Genomic DNA, 24,415 nt, shown 5'->3' on the forward strand with positions numbered 1-24,415 from the left:
CTAAGGGGAGAAGAAGCGAACCTACCTGCTTGCAGCTAGCTTGGGCTTCTTAGGCTACTGGACACCATTAGCTCCAGAGGGATCGACCGCATGGAACTGGCCTTGGTGTTCGGTCCCGGAGCCGCGCCGCCGTCCCCCTTACAGAGCCAGAAGCAAGAAGAAGTCCGGAAAATTGGCGGCATGAAGACTTCTGTCTTCACCAAGGTAGCGCACAGCACTGCAGCTGTGCGCTATTGCTCCTCATACACACTTCACACTCCGGTCACTGAGGGTGCAGGGCGGGAGGGGGGGGCGCCCTGAGCAGCAATAAAAACACCTTGGCTGGCAAAACAATCACAATATATAGCCCCAGAGGCTATATATGTGATAATTACCCCTGCCAGAATCCTTAAAAAAGCGGGAGAAAAGTCCGCGAAAAAGGGGCGGAGCTATCTCCTTCAGCACACTGGCGCCATTTCTCCCTCACAGCTCCGCTGGAAGGAAGCTCCCTGGCTCTCCCCTGCAGTCTACACTACAGAAAAGGGTAAAAAAGAGAGGGGGCACTAAATTTAGGCGCAGTAAATATTATAGCAGCTATAGGGGACATAATTCACTTAGTCCCTGCATTATATAGCGCTCTGGTGTGTGCTGGCATACTCTCTCTCTGTCTCCCCAAAGGGCTTCTGTGGGATCCTGTCCTCTGTTAGAGCCTTCCCGGTGTGTGTGCGGTGTGTCGGTACGGCTGTGTCGACATGTTTGATGAGAAAAATTATGTGGAGGCGGAGCAGATGCCTATAGAAGTGATGTCACCCACTGCGGGGCAGACACCTGAGTGGATGGTTTTATGGAAGGAATTACGTGCAAGTGTCGACTCCTTACACAAAAAATTTGACGACATGCCAAATGCGGGACAGCCGGCTTCTCAGCTCGTGCCTGCCCAGGTGTCTCAAAGGCCATCAGGGGCTCTAAAACGCCCGCTACCTCAGATGGCAGACGCAGATGTCGACACGGATACTGATACCAGTGTCGACGACGATGAGTCTAATCTAATGTCCACTAGGGCCATTCGTTGCATGATTGAGGCAATGAAAGAGGTTTTACACATTTCGGATATAAACCCAGGTACCACTAAAAAGGGTATTATGTTTGGGGAGAAAAAACTACCCGTAGTTTTTCCCCCATCTGAAGAATTAAATGAAGTGTGTGAAGAAGCGTGGGCTTTCCCCGATAAAAGATTGGTAATCTCTAAAAAATTACTACTGGCGTTCCCTTTCCCGCCAGAGGATAGGGCACGTTGGGAAACACCTCCTAGGGTGGATAAAGCGCTCACACGTTTGTCTAAAAAGGTGGCACTTCCGTCTCTGGATACGGCCGCCCTAAAGGAGCCTGCGGATAGAAAGCAGGAGGCGATCCTGAAGTCTGTATATACACACTCAGGCATTATACTTAGACCAGCTATTGCGTCAGCATGGATGTGCAGTGCTGCCGCTGCATGGTCAGATTCCCTGTCAGAAAATATTGACACCCTAGACAGGGACACTATTCTCCTAACCATAGAGCATATAAAAGACTCAGTCTTATACATGAGAGATGCACAGAGGGAGATCTGCCGGCTGGCATCTAAAATAAGTGCATTGTCCATTTCTGCTAGGAGAGGCTTATGGACTCGGCAGTGGACAGGGGATGCAGATTCCAAAAGGCACATGGAAGTTTTGCCTTATAAGGGTGAGGAGTTATTCGGGGATGGTCTCTCGGACCTAGTTTCCACAGCGACAGCTGGGAAGTCGGCATTTTTACCCCATGTTCCCTCACAGCCTAAAAAAGCGCCGTTTTATCAGGTACAGTCCTTTCGGACCCAGAGAAACAGGCGAGGAAAAGGCGGGTCCTTTCTGTCCAGAGGCAGAGGTAGGGGAAAAAGGCTGCAACAAACAGCAGGTTCCCAGGAGCAAAAGTCCTCCCCCGCTTCTTCCAAGTCCACCGCATGACGGTGGGGCTCCACAGGCGGAGCCAGGTACGGTGGGGGGCCGCCTCAAAAATTTCAGCGATCAGTGGGCTCGCTCACAGGTGGATCCCTGGATCTTGCAAGTAGTGTCTCAGGGGTACAAGCTGGAATTCGAGGCGTCTCCCCCCCCCCGCCGTTTCCTCAAATCTGCCTTGCCAACAACTCCCTCAGGCAGGGAGGCTGTGCTAGAGGCAATTCACAAGCTGTATTCCCAGCAGGTGATAGTCAAGGTGCCCCTACTTCAACAAGGACGGGGTTACTATTCCACACTGTTTGTGGTACCGAAAACGGACGGTTCGGTGAGACCCATTTTAAATTTGAAATCCTTGAACACATACATAAAAAGATTCAAGTTCAAGATGGAATCGCTCAGGGCGGTTATTGCAAGCCTGGACGAGGGGGATTACATGGTATCCCTGGACATCAAGGATGCTTACCTGCATGTCCCCATTTATCATCCTCACCAGGAGTACCTCAGATTTGCGGTACAAAATTGCCATTACCAATTCCAGATGCTGCCGTTTGGACTGTCCACGGCACCGAGGGTGTTTACCAAGGTAATGGCGGAAATGATGATACTCCTTCGAAAAAAGGGAGTTTTAATTATCCCGTACTTGGACGATCTCCTAATAAAGGCGAGATCCAGGGAGCAGTTGTTGGTAGGAGTAGCACTATCTCAGGAGGTGCTACACCAGCACGGTTGGATTCTAAATATTCCAAAGTCACAGCTGGTTCCGACGACACGTCTACTGTTCCTGGGAATGATTCTGGACACAGTCCAGAAAAAAGTGTTTCTCCCGGAGGAGAAAGCCAAGGAGCTGTCATCTCTAGTCAGAGACCTCCTGAAACCAAAACAGGTGTTGGTGCATCACTGCACGCGAGTCCTGGGAAAGATGGTGGCTTCTTACGAAGCAATTCCTTTCGGCAGGTTCCATGCCAGAATCTTTCAGTGGGACCTGTTGGACCAATGGTCCGGATCGCATCTTCAGATGCATCGGCTAATAACCCTGTCTCCAAGAACCAGGGTGTCTCTGCTGTGGTGGCTGCAGAGCGCTCATCTCCTAGAGGGCCGCAGATTCGGCATACAGGACTGGGTCCTGGTGACCACGGATGCCAGCCTTCGAGGCTGGGGGGCAGTCACACAGGGAAGAAACTTCCAAGGACTATGGTCGAGTCAGGAGACTTCCCTACACATAAATATTCTAGAACTAAGGGCCATTTACAATGCCCTAAGTCAGGCAAAACCCCTGCTTCTACACCAGCCGGTACTGATCCAGTCAGACAACATCACGGCGGTCGCCCATGTAAACCGACAGGGCGGCACAAGAAGCAGGACGGCAATGGCAGAAGCCACAAGGATTCTCCGATGGGCGGAAAATCACGTGCTAGCACTGTCAGCAGTGTTCATTCCAAGAGTGGACAACTGGGAAGCAGACTTCCTCAGCAGGCACGACCTCCACCCGGGAGAGTGGGGACTTCATCCAGAAGTCTTCACGCTGATTGTAAATCGTTGGGAACGGCCACAGGTGGACATGATGGCGTCCCGCCTAAACAAAAAACTGGAGAGATATTGCGCCAGGTCAAGGGACCCTCAGGCGATAGTGGTGGACGCTCTAGTGACACCGTGGGTGTACCAGTCAGTTTATGTGTTCCCTCCTCTGTCTCTCATACCAAAGGTACTGAGAATAATAAGAAAACGAGGAGTAAGGACAATACTCGTGGTTCCGGATTGGCCAAGAAGAGCTTGGTACCCGGAACTTCAAGAGATGATCTCAGAGGACCCATGGCCTCTGCCGCTCAGACAGGACCTGCTGCAGCAGGGGCCCTGTCTGTTCCAAGACTTACCGCGGCTGCGTTTGACGGCATGGCGGTTGAACGCCGGATCCTAAAGGAAAAGGGCATTCCGGAGGATGTCATTCCTACGCTGATTAAAGCCAGGAAAGATGTATCGGTAAAACATTATCACCGCATATGGCGGAAATATGTTGCTTGGTGTGAGGCCAATAAGGCCCCAACAGAGGAATTTCAGCTGGGTCGATTTCTGCACTTCCTACAGGCAGGAGTGACTATGGGCCTAAAATTAGGCTCCATTAAGGTACAGATATCGGCTCTGTCGATTTTCTTCCAAAAAGAACTAGCTTCACTACCTGAAGTTCAGACATTTGTAAAAGGAGTGCTGCATATTCAGCCCCCTTTTGTGCCTCCAGTGGCACCCTGGGATCTCAACGTGGTGTTGAATTTCCTAAAATCACATTGGTTTGAGCCACTAAAGACCGTGGATTTAAAATATCTCATGTGGAAAGTGGTCATGTTATTGGCCTTGGCTTCGGCCAGGCGTGTATCAGAATTGGCGGCTTTGTCATTTAAAAGCCCTTATCTGATTTTCCATATGGATAGGGCAGAATTGAGGACTCGTCCCCAGTTTCTCCCTAAGGTGGTATCTGCTTTTCACTTGAACCAACCTATTGTAGTGCCTGCGGCTACTAGCGACTTGGAGGATTCCAAGTTACTGGACGTAGTCAGGGCCTTGAAAATTTATGTTTCCAGGACGGCTGGAGTCAGGAAAACTGACTCGCTATTTATCCTGTATGCACCCAACAAACTGGGTGCTCCTGCTTCTAAGCAGACTATTGCTCGCTGGATTTGTAGCACAATTCAGCTGGCGCATTCTGCGGCTGGACTGCCGCATCCTAAATCAGTTAAAGCCCATTCTACAAGGAAGGTGGGCTCATCTTGGGGGGCTGCCCGAGGGGTCTCGGCTTTACAACTTTGCCGAGCTGCTACTTGGTCAGGGGCAAACACGTTTGCAAAATTCTACAAATTTGATACCCTGGCTAAGGAGGACCTTGAGTTCTCTCATTCGGTGCTGCAGAGTCATCCGCACTCTCTCGCCCGTTTGGGAGCTTTGGTATAATCCCCATGGTCCTTACGGAGTTCCCAGCATCCACTAGGACGTCAGAGAAAATAAGAATTTACTCACCGGTAATTCTATTTCTCGTAGTCCGTAGTGGATGCTGGGCGCCCGTCCCAAGTGCGGATTGTCTGCAATACTTGTACATAGTTGTTGTTCACTAAAGGGTTACTGTTATGAGCCATCTGTTGAGAGGCTCAGTTATGTTTCATACTGTTAACTGGATATGGTATCACGAGTTATACGGTGTGATTGGTGTGGCTGGTATGAGTCTTACCCGGGATTCAAAATCCTTCCTTATTGTGTCAGCTCTTCCGGGCACAGTATCCTAACTGAGGCTTGGAGGAGGGTCATAGTGGGAGGAGCCAGTGCACACCAGGTAGTCTAAAAGCTTTCTTTTAGTTGTGCCCAGACTCCTGCGGAGCAGCTATTCCCCATGGTCCTTACGGAGTTCCCAGCATCCACTACGGACTACGAGAAATAGAATTACCGGTGAGTAAATTCTTATTTTTCATTTTCTTCTCGCGTTGTGGTTTTTTTTAGCGCTGATCCAAAATTGGGTGCAAAGTACGCAAGTTTTTTTTTACCATGTTAAACTTCACGCAAAATTGAATTCCCCCATAGTGTGCACTTTTGGGCATGCTGGCAGGGACTGGATAAGTTGATCTGATGGTTGGGTTATGTTAGATTAGTGCTAGGGATCGCCAAAACAAATGGGCCAATTGCGTTCCAGAGTATTTTCAGAAAGCACACTCCCAATTCCCTTGCAGTTCAATTAGGATTGGCAAGGTGCGGATCTCGTGCATTAAATCTGCAGTGTGCAACCTATGTGAAGTACATCATTCTGAACCAGTGGTCAAAGTGGGAATTTTGAAGTGGCGGTATGGAAAATGTGAAGGGATTTAGTGTGTACCCCACTGTGCCGCTCCGGAAAAGGGGGAGTGACCATCGGGAAGGGTAGGTGTCCTTTTGACACTCCCCCTTTTCGTTGGTGTAGGGGGCATGTCAGCACTCATGGAAATGCTGGTGAGCCCCAAGTGCCGCTACAGTGAGTGTCAGCCACCGCACAGCATTCAAGTCACTTCCCCGACCACCACTCTACAGCCGCTCACAAATTTCAGAGACAGTACAAATTGCAGTGCTGGTATTCCATATCGCTGCATACCGGCGCACTTCCACCTCTGATTTACACCACTATCCTCCATCATTCCTACTGTATCATCTCACACCTTATTCAACTGTTGCCCCGTTCCATTTTATCACCTTGTCACCATTAATTAGTGCCCCACTGCACTCCATGTTATGACCAACTCTGCAAATTACCCCCCATCTTATTATCGGGGCAGTACGGATGGTGTAATAGTTAGCATTACTGCCTCACAGCACTGAGGTCATGGGTTCGTTTCCCACCATGGCTCTAACTGTGCGGAGTTTGTATATTCTCCCCGTACTTGCGTGGGTTTCCTCCGGGTACTCCGGTTTCCTCCCACAATCCAAAAATATACAGGTAGGTTAATTGGCTTCCAACAAAATTAACCCTAGTGTGTACATGTGATAGGGAATATAGATTGTAAGCTCCACTGGGGCAGGGACTGAAGTGAATGGGCAAATATTCTCTGTAAAGCGCTGCGGAATATGTGTGCGCTATATAAGTAACTGGTAATAATAATAATTATCTGACTGTACAGCACTGTAGCCTGCCCCCAGCAGCTGGTCCCTGCTGACATCACTACCTATTGTCCTCTCGCCAGATATAGGTCCAATTATGCTCCTATATCGCTGCTTTCTCTCCTCCCATGTGTCTCCTGTTATACTGCTAGTGATTCCCAGTGACATGCCCCTCCTCCTCATCCTGCCTGTGCCCATTGTACTGTCCTCACTGTCATCCTCACATCATCTAGTGCCCCTGTGCCCAGCTCTCCTGTACCCCAGTATATGCTCCCATCCTCTCCTCCTCTCTCCCCGCCTCACACCCACAGAGTCTTGATGTTCAGGCTCCATCTTGTCGCTTTGTGGCAGTCTTCCTTTCCCGTCTCACTGCCTCTGTCACCTATTGTGTTTCCATCCTGCTCCTGCAAAAGTAATTACCAGAGCCGCCATCTTCCCTGCACTCCCCGCTGACACTGGGAAGCGATCGTAGCTTTTTAAATTGGCACCAGGTACGACAAGAAATCCCCCTGCCGTCAGACTTTCATCCAGTGGTAACGTCCAGCGTAGTCACACATGCAGCCACTCCCTCGCTGTGCAGCCTCTTGCTGTACAGACACAATTTAACTTCAATCAGCAACTTCCTGGTCGGTGCAAATTGAAGTGTCGTTATGTCATACCGCCGCATACCGGCACACTACAATCACTGTCCTGAACCCCCAAAAAGTGTCACATAAGATTGCAGGACAGTGTATGGGGGCTTTTAGTGGCCACAAGCAAAGTATTGGAGGGTGTGAAATGGTTGTTTTTTTTTTAACTTTTAAAAATGATTAAATAAATGACAGCCAGCAAGTGTATTTCGGAAAATAAAAGTGTCCCAGAGTATGTTGGGACACATTAAAATGTGCCTATAGTGAAAGATAAGTGTATATATACAAGTTTGTAAATAAAGTTGGGAAAAACACTTGCAACTCCCATCTACAAGTTCAAAAAACTATTTTCCATTAACACAGCACCCAACGGGTGGTCTTCAGTATGCCGGCGGTCGGGCTCCCGGCGACCAGCATACCGGCGCCGGGAGCCCGACAGCCGGAATACCGACACTTATTCTCCCTCGTGGGGGTTCACGACCCCCCTGGAGGGAGAATAAAATAGTGTGGCGCGCGTATCGCGCCCGTAGCGTGGCGAGCGCAGTGAGCCCGCAAGGGGCTCATTTGCGCTTGCCACACTGTCGGTAAGCCGGCGATCGGGCTCCCGGCGCCGGTATGCTGGTCGCCGGGAGCCCGGCCGCCGGCATATCGTAGTGAACCCCACCCAACATATATGTCCCACATCATTTAAGCCATTTTCTCTGACGTCCTAGTGGATGCTGGGAACTCCGTAAGGACCATGGGGAATAGCGGCTCCGCAGGAGACTGGGCACAAAAAGTAAAAGCTTTAGACTAGCTGGTGTGCACTGGCTCCTCCCCCTATGACCCTCCTCCAAGCCTCAGTTAGATTTTTGTGCCCGAACGAGAAGGGTGCAAGCTAGGTGGCTCTCCTGAGCTGCTTAGAAGTAAAAGTTTAAATAGGTTTTTTATTTTCAGTGAGTCCTGCTGGCAACAGGCTCACTGCATCGTGGGACTAAGGGGAGAAGAAGCAAACTCACCTGACTGCAGAGTGGATTGGGCTTCTTGGCTACTGGACATTAGCTCCAGAGGGACGATCACAGGTTCAGCCTGGATGGGTCCCGGAGCCGCGCCGCCGGCCCCCTTACAGAGCCATAAGAGCGAAGAGGTCCGGAGAAAGCGGCGGCAGAAGACGTTCCTGTCTTCAAATAAGGTAGCGCACAGCACTGCAGCTGTGCGCCATTGCTCTCAGCACACTTCACACTCCGGTCACTGAGGGTGCAGGGCGCTAGGGGGGAGCGCCCTGAGACGCAATAAAAACGATATAAAAACCTTATATGGCTAAAAAAAATGCATCACATATAGCTCCTGGGCTATATGGATGCATTTATCCCCTGCCAGTTTCCTGAAAAAAGCGGGAGAAAAGGCCGCCGTGAAGGGGGCGGAGCCTTTCTCCTCAGCACACAAGCGCCATTTTCTTTCACAGCTCCGCTGGAAGGACGGCTCCCTGACTCTCCCCTGCAGTCCTGCACTACAGAAACAGGGTAAAACAGAGAGGGGGGCACTATTGGCAGCTAATATATAAATACAGCAGCTATAACAGGGAGTAACACTTATATAAGGTTATCCCTGTATATATATAGCGCTCTGGTGTGTGCTGGCAAACTCTCCCTCTGTCTCCCCAAAGGGCTAGTGGGGTCCTGTCCTCTATCAGAGCATTCCCTGTGTGTGTGCTGGGTGTCGGTACGATTGTGTCGACATGTATGAGGAGGAAAATGATGTGGAAGCAGAGCAATTGCCTGTGTTAGTGATGTCACCCCCTAGGGAGTCGACACCTGACTGGATGGTAGTAATTAAAGAATTACGTGACAATGTCAGCACTTTGCAAAAAACTGTTGACGACATGAGACAGCCGACAAATCAATTAGTGCCTGTTCAGGCGTCTCAGACACAGTCAGGGGCGCTAAAACGCCCGTTACCTCAGATGGTCGACACAGACCCTGACACGGATACTGAATCCAGTGTCGACAGTGACGAGACAAACGTAATGTCCAGTAGGGCCACACGTTACATGATCACGGCAATGAAGGAGGCATTAAACATTTCTGACACTACAAGTACCACAAAAAAGGGTATTATGTGGGGTGTGAAAAAACTACCAGTGGTTTTTCCTGAGTCAGATGAATTAAATGAGGTGTGTGATAAAGCGTGGGTTTCCCCCGATAAAAAACTGCTGATTTCTAATAAATTATTGGCACTATACCCTTTCCCGCCAGAGGTTAGGGCACGTTGGGAAACACCCCCTAGGGTAGATAAGGCGCTCACACGCTTATCAAAACAAGTGGCGTTACCGTCTCCTGATACGGCCGCTCTCAAGGAACCAGCTGATAGAAGGCTGGAAAATATCTTAAAAGGTATATACACACATACCAGTGTTATACTGCGACCAGCGATCGCCTCAGCCTGGATGTGCAGCGCTGGAGTGGTTTGGTCGGATTCCCTGACTGAAAATATTGATACCCTGGATAGGGACAGTATATTATTAACTATAGAGCATTTAAAGGATGCATTACTATATATGCGAGATGCACAGAGGGATATTTGCACCCTGGCATCTAGAGTAAGTGCGATGTCCATTTCTGCCAGAAGAACGTTATGGACGCGACAGTGGTCAGGTGATGCGGATTCCAAACGACATATGGAAGTATTGCCGTATAAAGGGGAGGAGTTATTTGGGGTCGGTCTATCGGACCTGGTGGCCACAGCAACGGCTGGAAAATCCACCTTTTTACCCCAGGTCACCTCTCAGCAGAAAAAGACACCGTCTTTTCAAACCCAGTCCTTTCGTCCCTATAAGGGCAAGAGGGAAAAAGGCCGCTCGTTCCTGCCCCGGGGCAGAGGAAGGGGAAAAAGACTGCACCACGCAGCCTCTTCCCAGGAGCAGAAGCCCTCCCCCGCTTCTGCCAAGTCCTCAGCATGACGCTGGGGCTCTGCAAGCAGACTCGGGCACGGTGGGGGGCCGTCTCAAGAATTTCAGCGCGCAGTGGGCTCACTCGCAAGTGGACCCCTGGATCCTGCAGGTAGTATCACAGGGGTACAAATTGGAATTCGAGACGTCTCCCCCTCGCCGGTTCCTGAAGTCTGCTCTACCAACGTCTCCCTCCGACAGGGAGGTAGTATTGGAAGCTATTCACAAGCTGTATTCCCAGCAGGTGATAATCAAGGTACCCCTCCTACAACAGGGAAAGGGGTATTATTCCACGCTGTTTGTGGTACCGAAGCCGGACGGCTCGGTGAGACCAATTTTAAATCTAAAATCTTTGAACACTTACATAAAAAGGTTCAAATTCAAGATGGAGTCACTCAGAGCAGTGATAGCGAACCTGGAAGAAGGGGACTATATGGTATCTCTAGACATCAAGGATGCTTATCTCCATGTCCCAATCTACCCTTCTCACCAAGGGTACCTCAGGTTTGTGATACAAAACTGTCATTATCAGTTTCAGACGCTGCCGTTTGGATTGTCCACGGCACCACGGGTCTTTACCAAGGTAATGGCCGAAATGATGATTCTTCTTCGAAGAAAAGGCGTATTAATTATCCCTTACTTGGACGATCTCCTGATAAGGGCAAGGTCCAGGGAACAGTTAGAGGTCGGAGTAGCACTATCTCAGGTAGTGCTACGTCAGCACGGGTGGATTCTAAATATCCCAAAATCACAGCTGATTCCAACAACACGTCTACTGTTCCTAGGGATGATTCTGGACACAGTCCAGAAAAAGGTGTTTCTCCCGGAGGAGAAGGCCAGGGAGTTATCCGAGCTAGTCAGGAACCTCCTAAAACCAGGACAAGTGTCAGTGCATCAGTGCACGAGAGTCCTGGGAAAAATGGTGGCTTCTTACGAAGCGATTCCATTCGGAAGATTCCATGCAAGAACTTTTCAGTGGGATCTGCTGGACAAATGGTCCGGATCGCATCTTCAGATGCATCAGCGGATAACCCTATCTCCAAGGACAAGGGTCTCTCTCCTGTGGTGGTTACAGAAGGCTCATCTTCTAGAGGGCCGCAGATTCGGCATTCAGGATTGGATGCTGGTAACCACGGATGCCAGCCTGAGAGGCTGGGGAGCAGTCACACAGGGAAGAAATTTCCAGGGCTTGTGGTCAAGCATGGAAACGTCTCTTCACATAAATATCCTAGAGCTAAGGGCCATTTACAATGCCCTAAGTCAAGCAAGGCCTCTGCTTCAGGGTCAACCGGTATTGATCCAGTCGGACAACATCACGGCTGTCGCCCACGTAAACAGACAGGGCGGCACAAGAAGCAGGAGGGCAATGGCAGAAGCTGCAAGGATTCTCCGCTGGGCGGAAAATCATGTGATAGCACTGTCAGCAGTGTTCATTCCGGGAGTGGACAACTGGGAAGCAGACTTCCTCAGCAGACACGACCTCCACCCGGGGGAGTGGGGACTTCATCCAGAAGTCTTCCAAGTGATTGTAAACCGTTGGGAAAAACCAAAAGGTGGACATGATGGCGTCCCGTCTCAACAAGAAACTGGACAGATATTGCGCCAGGTCAAGGGACCCTCAGGCAATAGCGGTGGACGCTCTGGTAACTCCGTGGGTGTTCCAGTCAGTATATGTGTTCCCCCCTCTTCCTCTCATACCAAAAGTACTGAGAATCATAAGAAGGAGAGGAGTAAGAACGATACTCGTGGCTCCGGATTGGCCAAGAAGAACTTGGTACCCGGAGCTGCAAGAGATGCTCACGGAGGACCCGTGGCCTCTACCTCTAAGGAAGGACCTGCTCCAGCAGGGACCTTGTCTGTTCCAAGACTTACCGCGGCTGCGTTTGACGGCATGGCGGTTGAACGCCGGATCCTAAAAAAAAAAAAAAAAAGGCATTCCAGATGAAGTCATCCCTACCCTGATCAAGGCCAGGAAGGATGTAACTGCAAAACATTATCATCGCATTTGGCGAAAATATGTTGCGTGGTGTGAGGCCAAGAAGGCCCCTACGGAGGAATTTCAACTGGGTCGTTTCCTACATTTCCTGCAAGCAGGATTGTCTATGGGCCTAAAATTAGGATCCATTAAGGTTCAAATTTCGGCCCTGTCGATCTTCTTCCAGAAAGAACTGGCTTCAGTGCCTGAAGTTCAGACGTTTGTCAAAGGGGTACTGCATATACAGCCTCCTTTTGTGCCTCCAGTGGCACCTTGGGATCTCAATGTAGTTTTAGGGTTCCTAAAATCACATTGGTTTTGAACCACTTGCCACAGTGGATTTGAAATATCTCACATGGAAAGTGGTAATGCTGTTGGCCCTGGCTTCAGCCAGGCGCGTATCAGAATTGGCGGCTTTATCCTATAAAAGCCCTTACCTGATATTTAATTCGGATAGGGCGGGATTGAGGACTCGTCCTCAATTTCTCCCTAAGGTGGTTTCAGCGTTTCACATGAATCAACCTATTGTGGTACCTGTGGCTACTAGGGACTTGGAGGACTCCAAGTTGCTGGACGTAGTCAGGGCCCTGAAAATATGTTTCCAGGACGGCTGGAGTCAGAAAATCTGACTCGCTGTTTATACTGTATGCACCCAACAAGCTGGGTGCTCCTGCTTCTAAGCAGACGATTGCTCGTTGGATTTGTAGTACAATTCAACTTGCACATTCTGTGGCAGGCCTGCCACAGCCAAAATCTGTAAAAGCCCATTCCACAAGGAAGGTGGGCTCATCTTGGGCGGCTGCCCGAGGGGTCTCGGCTTTACAACTTTGCCGAGCAGCTACTTGGTCAGGGGCAAACACGTTTGCTAAATTCTACAAATTTGATACCCTGGCTGAGGAGGACCTGGAGTTCTCTCATTCGGTGCTGCAGAGTCATCCGCACTCTCCCGCCCGTTTGGGAGCTTTGGTATAATCCCCATGGTCCTTACGGAGTTCCCAGCATCCACTAGGACGTCAGAGAAAATAAGAATTTACTTACCGATAATTCTATTTCTCATAGTCCGTAGTGGATGCTGGGCGCCCATCCCAAGTGCGGATTGTCTGCAATACTTGTATATAGTTATTGTTACAAACAAATCGGGTTGTTTATTGTTGGAAGCCATCTTTTCAGAGGCTCCTACGGTTATCATACTGTTAACTGGGTTCAGATCACGAGTTGTACGGTGTGATTGGTGTGGCTGGTATGAGTCTTACCCGGGATTCAAGATCCTTCCTTATTATGTACGCTCGTCCGGGCACAGTATCTTAACTGAGGCTTGGAGGAGGGTCATAGGGGGAGGAGCCAGTGCACACCAGCTAGTCTAAAGCTTTTACTTTTTGTGCCCTGCGGAGCCGCTATTCCCCATGGACCTTACGGAGTTCCCAGCATCCACTACGGACTATGAGAAATAGAATTATCGGTAAGTAAATTCTTATTTTTTTTCTTTTTAGACTATTCAATTAAGGTCGAAACTGCCATCTTGTCGAAAAGATGGCAGTTTTCGACTTTTTCAGGTCGGAAGGGGTTCCGACCTATTCAGTCCCGAGCATTTTTATTCGACAAGTTGGGAATTCGGCTTGTCGAATAGTACGTGAATTGGCGGTATAGCTGCCGATTTGCGCACTTCTGAGGGAAACGGGGCCAAATTCGACAGGTTTTGGCCCCGTTTCCGACCATCTCAGTTCGACTTAAAAAAAAGTCGTACTGAGATGACAGAGACCTGAGAGAGGGGGGGGGGGAGAGCCGCAGGCAGACAGGACAGCAGCGCTGCACAGCACAGCACAGCACTGATCCGACCTTAATTGAATATATCCCTAAGCCACTGAAAAAATGCAGATTTCCATTTTCCTATTTAAAAAGCTGTAAATACATTATTATTCAATTGGAGGGTGGTCCAAACATTTTAGACTTAAAGTTAGAATTTTTGTTTTTCCGACTTTTCACCTAATCTGGAGCTGCAAACCAAAATCCATGTTAACTCCCATTGAGACCAGGGCCGGTTCTATGATTTGTGGCGCCCCGGGCAAAATATGGGGGGCGTGGCTTCGATTGGGGGCGTGGTCAGCACGCTGAAAGAAAAAATAAAAATAAATAAAAAGTATACTTACCATCCCCGTTCCTGATCCAGACCCCCTCCGCCGGCGGCGCCGCTCTTCTCCTCTCCTCCTCTCTTCTGTTCTCTTCGATCTATGGGAGAGACGTTATTACGTCTCTCCCATAGAACAGCATAGACACTAGAGGTCAATTATGACCCCTAGTGTCTGTGCCACTATGCTGTGCAGTGCGCGATGACGTTATCGCGCATCGCACAGCAAAGGTCCTCTAGACGAAGGGAAACTAGACCGTAGCGTCTAGTTTCCCTTCATGGAGAGGACCTTTGCTGTGCGGTGCGCGATGACGTCATCGCGCACCGCACAACTAAGGTCCTCTCCATGAAGGGAAACTAGACGCTACGCGTCTGGTTCCCTTCAAAGCGGGGGGGCACAGCAGGGCACTACGGGGGGCACAGTGGCGGATCTTGCCCTGGTGCGGCGCCCTCCGGATGGCGCCGGCGCCCTCCGGAAGGCGGCGCCCCGGGCAAAAGTACCGCTTGCCCGTGGCAAGAACCGCCACTGATTGAGACCCATGTTAACACAGATTTCCACATGGATAGCAAAAGTCACTTTTATTAAGCAATTTTCGTGCAACTTGTGGCTAATTGAGTTTGCCCCCAAGACTGTTTGTCCTCATAAATAAGATGATTGATGATTGTGTCACTGGGGGGGAATGTAATAGGTGTGAATAATAACCCAAATCCCACTCAAAGTTAAATATCGACAGAACATCAATGTTTTACCATATACGATTTCCTGATTTACTAACATTCAACTTGACAATCGAACACACAATCGAACTTCAAATCTCCAAAATAATAGACTAATTAGAGACAGGCGATATGAGCTTCTAAACAACATTCTATTCCCTAATCCTTCATTATGATGGCTATACAAGTAGAGATGATGGATGCTATGCCGATGTTTTTGCAATTATGCGCATGCGCCAAAGCCTAACAGCGATGCCACTTGCAGCGTTTACGCACAGTGATTGACAGTCAGGCACCGTTTGTAGGCGTTGATGGGGGGAGTTGTTGCAAAAAGGCGGGCGGTTTGCGGTTATTTTTTGGGGTGTGTCGCTGGGTGTGCCTGTGATCCATATTCAAGCAGCATGCATTGATTTAATCGAGCTGCTGATTATCGAAGGATATGCGAATGTTAGCAAGTGCTGCTGCCAGCCAGAAATGAAAAGAGACGCCCACTGAAGCTATCACAGACTCAATCGCACTTGCGCACACATTCGCAGGCTACATGCAAAAATGATGAACATCAGCGCTAAGGGTTGGTCTATTGCTGCGCAGACTGAACACAGCAGTAGAAACTCAGACGCCATGTTTTTGAATGCACAAGCTCGCAGCTGTCAGCGGATACACGACCCGAAAACTCCCATGACACGCCAACGTTTATCCGACCACTCCTTGTTCTCACCCCCAAACGCTGACTTCCTGTCACTCACTTTGCAACTAATTCCTCGTTGAGACTGCAATTGCAAATCACTCGCTGTATGTGCGCACTGCGGCTCAGACGCATGCTCAGTAAGAAAATATCGACCGATGTCCGTTCAGTAGCCGCTTTGCGACCGCACCTGAATGAGCTTCTGTGTGTGACACAGAACGGGTCATCGGAGATGTACGCAAAGCAGAATTAGAGGAACCACAGCAGCTTCTTTCACGGGACATATTTGGACCAAAAGCAATAAATTAGGATTTTTGCATTCGATTTTATAGTTGATTTTTAAAGGGATTTCCTAAACTGAAACCAAAATCACGACTCAAAATCGAACAACATCGAAATCGATTTCAAAATTGAAATTTTAGTAAATTAGGGATTTGATTCGATTTCGGTTGATTTAAATCGACCATAAAATCGGATCCAAAATCGAACATTAGTAAATTTACCCCACGGTTACAAATGATATGAAATCAACTGCACAAACTGCAGGGCAATGGCACGCTGCTTTGGAGTTAGACTCGTGTCTAGCGATTTGCAAAATGCACAGAATTTAACATGCTCTGTGTATCACCACATCGATGGCGTCATGATGTCAGGGCCTTATAAGGATACTGTACAAAAAGAGATGGGCAGGTATCTAACACCAAGGAAGATGTGTCAATTCCAAGAAGAGACAGGGACCCACAAATGCAGTTTCTAGGAATGTGTTGGTATCAACCTGTCAGGAGGGGAGATGTATCAAGCCTTGGAGAGAGATAAAGTGGAGAAGTCGCTGAAAGCGACCAATACGATTTTATTGTTTATCTAGCACAGTCTTAGAAGCTAGGACCAGTGCAAACTGAGCAACCTTTTGTTTCAGAGACTGTTGTAAATGATCATGGTAAAGCATGGGGACTATGGCGGAACTCTGCAAAGCCAGGATGCCAAGGGATATCTATTAGTTTTGGGGGTTTTTTGGTCCAAGCAGTTTCATACAGCTGAAGGAAATGTAGGCCTAATTCAGACCTGATCGTAGCAGCAAATTTGTTAGCTAATGTGCAAACCATGGGGGTCATTCTGAGTTGATCGTAGCGATCATGTCCATAGACATGCGGGGGGACGCCCAGCACAGGGCTATCCCCCCCCCTTCCCGCAGAAGTGCAAAAGCATCGTACAGCGGCTATGCTTTTGCACTTTAGGAGTAGCTCCCGGCCAGCGCAGCTTTAGCGTGCTGGCCGGAAGCTACTCGTCGCTCCCCAGCCCGCAGCAGCTGCGTGTGACTTCACGCAGCAGCTGCGGCCAGCCCCCCGCACGGTCTGGCCACGCCTGCGTTGGCTGGACCGCGCCCACGAAATGGCAGCCAAATGCCGCCGTTTCGTCCCGCCCAGCGACCACCTCTGCCTGTCAATCAGGCAGAGGCAATCGTACCGCAGCGACGGCCTTCGGCTGTCTGGAATGCACAGACGCATGCGCAGTTCTGACCCGATCGCACTGCTGCGATAAACTGCAGCGTGCGATCGGGTCAGAATGACTCTCCATATGCACTGTAGGAGGGGCAGATATAACAAGAGCAGAAAGAGTTAGATTTGGGTGGGTTATTTTATTTCTGTGCAGGGTAAATACTGGCTGCTTTATTTTTACACTGCAATTTAGATTTCAGTTTGTACACACCCCACCAAAATCTAACTCTCTCTGCACACGTTATATCTGCGCCCCCCCCCCCCCCCACCCCCACATCCGAAGTGCACATAGGGCCTAATTCAGACCCGATCGCTTGCTAGGGTATTTTTGCAGTCCTGCATTCACATAGTCGCCGCCCATAGGGGAGTGTATTTTCGCTTTGCAAGTGTGTGAACGCATGTATAGCAGAGCTGTACAAACAGAACTTGTGCAGTCTCCGAGTAGCCCAGGACTTACTCAGCCGCTGTGATCACTTCAGCCTGTCTGGGACCGGAATTGACGTCAGACACCCGCAGTGCAAACGCTTGGACACGCCTGAGTTTTTCCAACCACTCCCAGAAAATGGTCAGTTGCCACCCACAAACGGCTTCCTCCTGTCAATCTCCTTGCGATCGCCCGTGTGAATGGATTCTTCGCACAAACCCATCGCTGAGCGGCGATCCGCTTTGTATCCGTGTGATGCGCCTGCGCATTGCGGTGCATATGCATGCGCAGTTGCGACCTGATCGCGGGCTGTACGAAAACGCAGACTAGCGATCAGGTCTGAATTAGGCCCCTGGTTTTGCCCATTAGCTAACAAATTTGCTGCTGCCATCAGGTCTGAATTAGGCCAGTAGTCCCTTGCAAAAACAAACACTGGAGGCATGCACTAGATTGGGACATGTGGACTGCTCCAGCTACCATACATACCATTATGGCTTTCGCAGGATGGTTCCCGCAGGAAGGTCTAGAAGCCACATGCGGCACAGAAACTGATGAAGTGGAAATGGCACCTTAATGAAAGAGTCGGCATAGGGAAGTGGTATAACGGTAGAGGAGTTAGCAGTCTTGGACAATAATAGAAACACCTGCTCTGGATCTACTGTGAATGAAGTTCCTACCTGGGACTATCTATCTGATGAGATCTATTTTCTGGATCATACATGGATCTGTTACTTTTTGGAGCACAAGGAGAATATGGATTGCTACTGCTTATCATCCCATGAGTGAGACCATATCTACAGGTGCAACTCAGAAAATTAGAATATTGTGTAAAAGTTCATTTATTTCAGTAATTCATCTTAAAAGGTGAAACTAATATATGAGATATTGCATGCCTTTATGTGTTATAATTTTGATGATTGTGGTTTACATCTTAAAATAATCCCAAATCATAGAAAATTAGAATATTACATAAAATCAATAAAAAAAGGATTTTAAGTACAGAAATGTTGGCCCTCTGAAAAGTATAATCATGCATGTGTACTCAGTACTTGGTTTGGGCCCCTTTTGCATGAATTACTGCCTCAATGCAGCGTGGAATGGATTCTATCAGCCTGTGGCACTGCTGAGATGTTATGGAAGACCAGGATGCTTCAATAGTGGTCTTCAGCTCTTCTGCATTGTTCGGTGTCATGTCTCATCTTTCTCTTGGCAATGCCCCATAGACTCTCAGGAAAAGGCCATTCAAAAGTGTGGGGGAGCTTCACAAGGAGTGGACTGAGGCTGGAGTTAGTGCATCAAGAGCCACCACACACTGACATTTGAAGCCCATGTCCAGGATCCGTCTTATTCCTCTTGTCATGTCGCTCCTGAACAACAAACAATGTCAGAAGCGTCTTACCTGGGCTAAAGAAAAAATAACTGTTCAGTGGTCCAAAGTCCTCTTTTCTGATAAAAGCAAATTTTGCTTCTCATTTGGAAACCAATGTCTCAAAGTATGGAGGAAGAATGGAGAGACACACAATCCAAGATGCTTGCAATCCAGTGTGAAGTTTCCACAGTCTGTGTTGATTTGGGGAGCCATGTCATCTGCTGGTGTTGGTCCACTGTGCTTTATTAAGTCCACATTCAACGCAGCCATCTACAAGGACATTTTAGAGCACTTCATGCTTCCTTCAGCAGACAAGCTTTATGGAGATGATGACTTAATTTGCCAGCAGGACTTGGCACCTGCCCACACTGCCAAAAGTACCAAAACCTGGTTCAATGACTGTGGGATTACTGTGCTGGATTGGCGAGAGAAAGATGAGAGACATGAGACTGAACAATGCAGAAGAGCTGAAGGTCGCTATTGAAGTATCCAGGTCTTCCAGAACACCTCAGCAGTGCCACAGGCTGATAGAATCCATGCCATGCCGCATTGAGGCAGTAATTAATGTAAAAGGGGCCAAAACCAACTACGGAGTACTTATGCATGATTATACTTTTCAGAGGGCCGACATTTCTGTATTTAAAATCCTTTTTTTATTGATTTTATGTAATATCCTAATTTTCTGAGATTTTGGATTTGGGGTGATCTTAAGCTGCAAGCCACAATCATCAAACTTATAACAAATAAATGCTTGAAATATCTCACTTTGCATCTAATGAGTCTATATAATATATTAGTTTCACCTTTTAAGTTGAATTACTGAAATAAATGAACTTTTGCATGATATTCTAATTTTCTGAGTTGCACCTGTATACTGACAATTTGGCCTTATTTAGTGGACTTCTATATGGAAGCAAAATAATTGGACAGTTACCAATTGAAGTATCTGGGGGTGAACCAGAACTATGGGAATTTCTATGGCAAAGTATCTAAGAAGGCACTATTCATGTGGTCATGTAGACTCATGTACTAAATGTGTGAGCAATGACAGGGTAGATCAGGCGAGTAGAATCTATACTGCTGCTACGTGTTCTGAACAAACATTTAAAGCATCTGATTCAATGGGCACCTGAATAAAGCAGACATGGCGGTATACAGCAATTATATCAATAGGCCTACAGACATGGAATACCGGCAACTGAGATGCTGGTCAAGGTCTTCATCAGTCACAAAATGATTGCCAAAGATGACTCTAAGTATTGCGGGACAGATTTACAGAGGATGGCTCGTCACTCAGGTCTGGTAAGTTGACTACATGGGACCACTAGCTATTGGAAATGGGATACTGTAGTTGTACTCCAGCAGTAGATGCAGCAGATTATTGGCGCTGCCTACTAAAAGCACAGGTGAGAAGACTATAATCAAGCTGCTAGAACAGATGTGTAAATATTATGTTACCACAGGAGATGTACAGTAGAGAATGGGACTTATTTCCCTGGTCTGGCGTGGATGGAGTAACGAGAGGTCTGTTGGGTACTACACAAACCATATCCTCCTCAGGCATATGGTTTGATTGAGTGAAGTAATGAGCGAATTAGGACTCTCACTAGCTCACGCACACTTATACCACTTTCAGACAGAAAATTCTCAAAATCCTGTTTTTTTTTCTGGTTCTCTGAATCCAGGAGTTACAGTTCCTAACCGCCTTTCACACAGCACATTTAACCCAGATTTCTCTTACGTCCTAGAGGATACTGGGGACTCCAAAAGGACCATGGGGCACAAACGGGATCCGCAGGAGCCTGGGCAAACTGAAAAGACTTAAACTGAGTGTGAACTGGCTCCTCCCTCTATGCCCCTCCTCCAGACCCCAGTTAGACTTTGTGCGCAGGACTGACTGGACACTCACTAGGGGAGCTCTCCTGAGTTTCTCTGGAAAGACTTTGTTAGGTTTTTTATTTTTAGGGAGACCTGCTGGCTACAGGCTCCCTGCATCGTGGGACTGAGGGGAGAGAAGTCAGACCTACTTCTACTTAGTTAAGGGCTCTGCTTCTCGGCTACTGGATACCATTAGCTCCAGAGGGTTCGATCACTTGGTGCGCCTAGCTGCTTGTTCCCGGAGCCACGCCGTCAATCCCCTCACAGAAGCCAGAAGACTGAAGTCGGGTGAGTATGAGAAGAACAGAAGACTTCAGGACGGCAGAAGACTTCAGTAACGGAAGGTACAGCGCAGCGGTAACGCTGCTCTCCATGCTCCCACACATTTTCACCAACGTCACTCTCAGGGTGCAGGGCGCTGGGGGGGTGGCGCCCTGGGCAGCATGTTACTGTGGTCTGGAGCCGGCAGAAGGCTTTTCGGTGCCTCGGCACCGTTTCTCAAACCCCCGCCGGCATCTTTTCAGTTTCAAATTTGGCGGGCCGAAAGAGCGCAGGGAAGGGGGCAGAGCTTTGTCCCGCGGCTCACAGCGCCATCTTCTCCTTCAACACGCGGCTGAAGGAGACGCTGCCCGGGACCTCCACATTCCTCTCACAAGTAACGGGGAGCTAATTGGGGGGGGGGCGCAGTGTGGTGCATTCTTATGATAATTTAAGCAGCGCTGGGTACATATATCCTTTGACGGGATATATGGGCGCTGGGGTGTGAGCTGGCATACTCCCTCTGTGTCCTCTATCTCGGCTTCATTGTGGGCCTGTCACCTAGCTGGGACGTTCTGTGTGTCGGTACTTAGTGTCGCATGTCTGAGGCTGAATGTTATTCACCAGAGGAGGTTATTGGGAGCGGATGCGGGACTAGATTTGAGCCTGTCGGCGCAGCCGACACCTGATTTACTTGCATTGTTAAGTACGATAAATACGAATGTAGCTTCTTTATCAAAGAGGTTAGATAAGTCTGAGTCACAGACACAGGTGTGGAAAAAGTCCATGGAAGTGGCTTTGTCTCAGGTGCAGGCCCCATCCGGCTCGCAAAGCGGACGTTTACTCAAGTGGTAGATACTGATACCGACACGGACTCTGATTCCGATGTCGATTTCACTGAGGCTGTTTTACATCCACGATTAGTTAAGAGTATTCAGTACATGATTGTGGCTATAAAAGATGTTTTACACATTTCTGATGAACCTGCGGTACAGGAAACAAGGATTTGTTTGTTCAAGGGAAAAAAAACCTGAGGTGAAGTTTCCCCCCCCTCATGAAATGAATACTCTTTGTGAAAAGGCTAGGGAGTCGCCGGACAAGAAGTGGCAGATTCCCAAGAGGATTTATATGGCATATCCTTTCCCCTCTGATGACACGGCAGCTCTCAAAGATCCGGCGGATCGCAAGCTGGAGACGTTCTGAAGTCCATTTTCGCTAATTCGGGTGCATTGCTCAGACCTGCTGTGGCGTCGGTATGGGTGAGTAGTGCTATTGCTAAATGGGCTGAGAATTTAGCTAATGATATGGATACCCTTGATAAAGATAATGTTCTTTTGACTCTTGGTTATATCAAGGACGCTGCAGATTACCTGAAGTATGCGGCAAGGGATGTTTGTCTCTTGGGATCAAGAGCCAATGCCATGTCGATATCGGCCAGGAGGGCGTTGTGGATCCATCAATGGAATGCTGATGCCGACTCCAAGAGAGCTATGGAAGCGTTACCCTTCAAAGGTACTGTCTTGTTTGGGGACGGCTTGGCTGACCTGGTCTCTACCGCGACTGCGGGACTTGTTCCCGCACAACAGAAAAAGGCACCACATCAGCAGATGCAGTCCTTTCGTCACAATAAATACAGGCGTGGAAAAGGTTCGTCCTTCCTCGCTTCAAGAGGAAGAAGCAGGAAGCCACCTGCAGTGTCAGGCGCCCAGGACCAGAAGTCCTCTCCTGCCTCTACCAAGTCCACCGCATGACGCTGGGGCTTCCCTGGGGGAGTCCGGACCGGTGCGAATATTCAGTCAGGTCTGGATTCAATCAGACCTGGATCGTTGGGTCCTAGAGATTGTGTCTCAGGGATACAAGCTGGAGTTTCGGGAGATGCCCCCTCACCGGTTCTTCATTTCGGCCTTACCAGTGGCTCTTCCGGACAGGGAGGTGGTGCTGGCAGCGATACAAAAATTGTGTCTACAAAAGGTCATTGTTCCCGTTCCCTCGTCCCAACGGGGGGAGGGGTTCTACTCGAGCTTCTTTGTTGTGCCGAAACCGGACGGTTCGGTCAGACCGATTCTGAATCTAAAATCCCTCAATCCATATTTGAAAGTTTTCAAGTTCAAAATGGAATCTCTTCTAGCTGTAATTGCCAGCCTGGAAGGGGGGGGATTTTATGGCATCAGTCGACATAAAGGATGCCTACTTACACGTCCCGATACATCCTTCGCATCAGGCCTTCCTCAGGTTTGCGATACAGGATTCTCATTACCAATTTCAGACGTTGCCGTTTGGTGAAAATCCTCGGAGCCGTGGAAAGCCCAAAGTCATGGCGGAAATGATGGTTCTCCTTCGCAAACAAGGAGTTACGATTATCCCATACTTGGACGATCTCTTGATAAAGGCGAGGTCCAAGGAACGGTTGCTGACAAGTGTGAATTTGTCACTGTCGGTTCTGCGACAGCATGGTTGGGTACTCAATTTGCCAAAATCTCAGTTGGTTCCGACCACTCGTCTGCCTTTTCTGGGCATGATTCTGGACACGGATTTACAGAGAGTATTTCTTCCAAAAGAAAAAGCTCTGGAACTGCTGACGATGGTCAGGGAACTTCTGAGGCCGACGAGTGTGTCAATCCATCACTGTACTCGGGTTCTGGAGAAAATGGTTGCGGCGTACGAAGCCATTCCATTTGGCAGATTTCATGCCCGTGTGTTTCAGTGGGACTTGCTGAGTAAATGGTCCGGGTCTCACCTGCACATGCACCGGAAGATAAGTCTATCTCCCAGAGCCAGAATTTCTCTGCTGTCGTGGCTACAAAGTTCTTACCTCCTAGGGGGACGCCGGTTCGGTATCCAGGATTGGGTACTTCTGACAACAGATGCAAGTCTCCGGAGCTGGGGCGCAGTCACCCAAGGAAGAAATTTCCAGGGGAAATGGTCACTACAGTAAGCTTGTCTCCACATAAATGTTCTCGAGTTAAGAGCCATTTACAACGACTTGCTACAAGCAAGAAGCCTTCTTCAGGGTCGACCTGTCCTGGTACAGTCAGACAACATCACAGCGGTGGCACATATAAACCGTCAAGGCGGAACAAGGAGCAGAGCGGAAATGGCGGAGGCCACAAGAATCCTTCGCTGGGCAGAACTACACGTGAGCGCTCTGTCAGCAGTCTTCCTACCGGGAGTGGACAACTGGGAAGCAGATTTCCTCAGCAGACACGATCTCCATTCGGGAGAGTGGGCTCTTCACCAAGAGGTATTTGCAGAGGTGACAAAACGTTAGGGAATTCCGTTGATCGACATGATGGCGTCTCGTCTCAACAAGAAGCTCCCGAGATATTGTTCCAGGTCAAGGGACCGCCAAGCCAGTGCAGTGGATGCCCTGGTG

The sequence above is a fragment of the Pseudophryne corroboree genome, chromosome 3 (assembly GCF_028390025.1).
Source record: "Pseudophryne corroboree isolate aPseCor3 chromosome 3, aPseCor3.hap2, whole genome shotgun sequence".
Lineage (NCBI taxonomy): Eukaryota > Metazoa > Chordata > Amphibia > Anura > Myobatrachidae > Pseudophryne > Pseudophryne corroboree.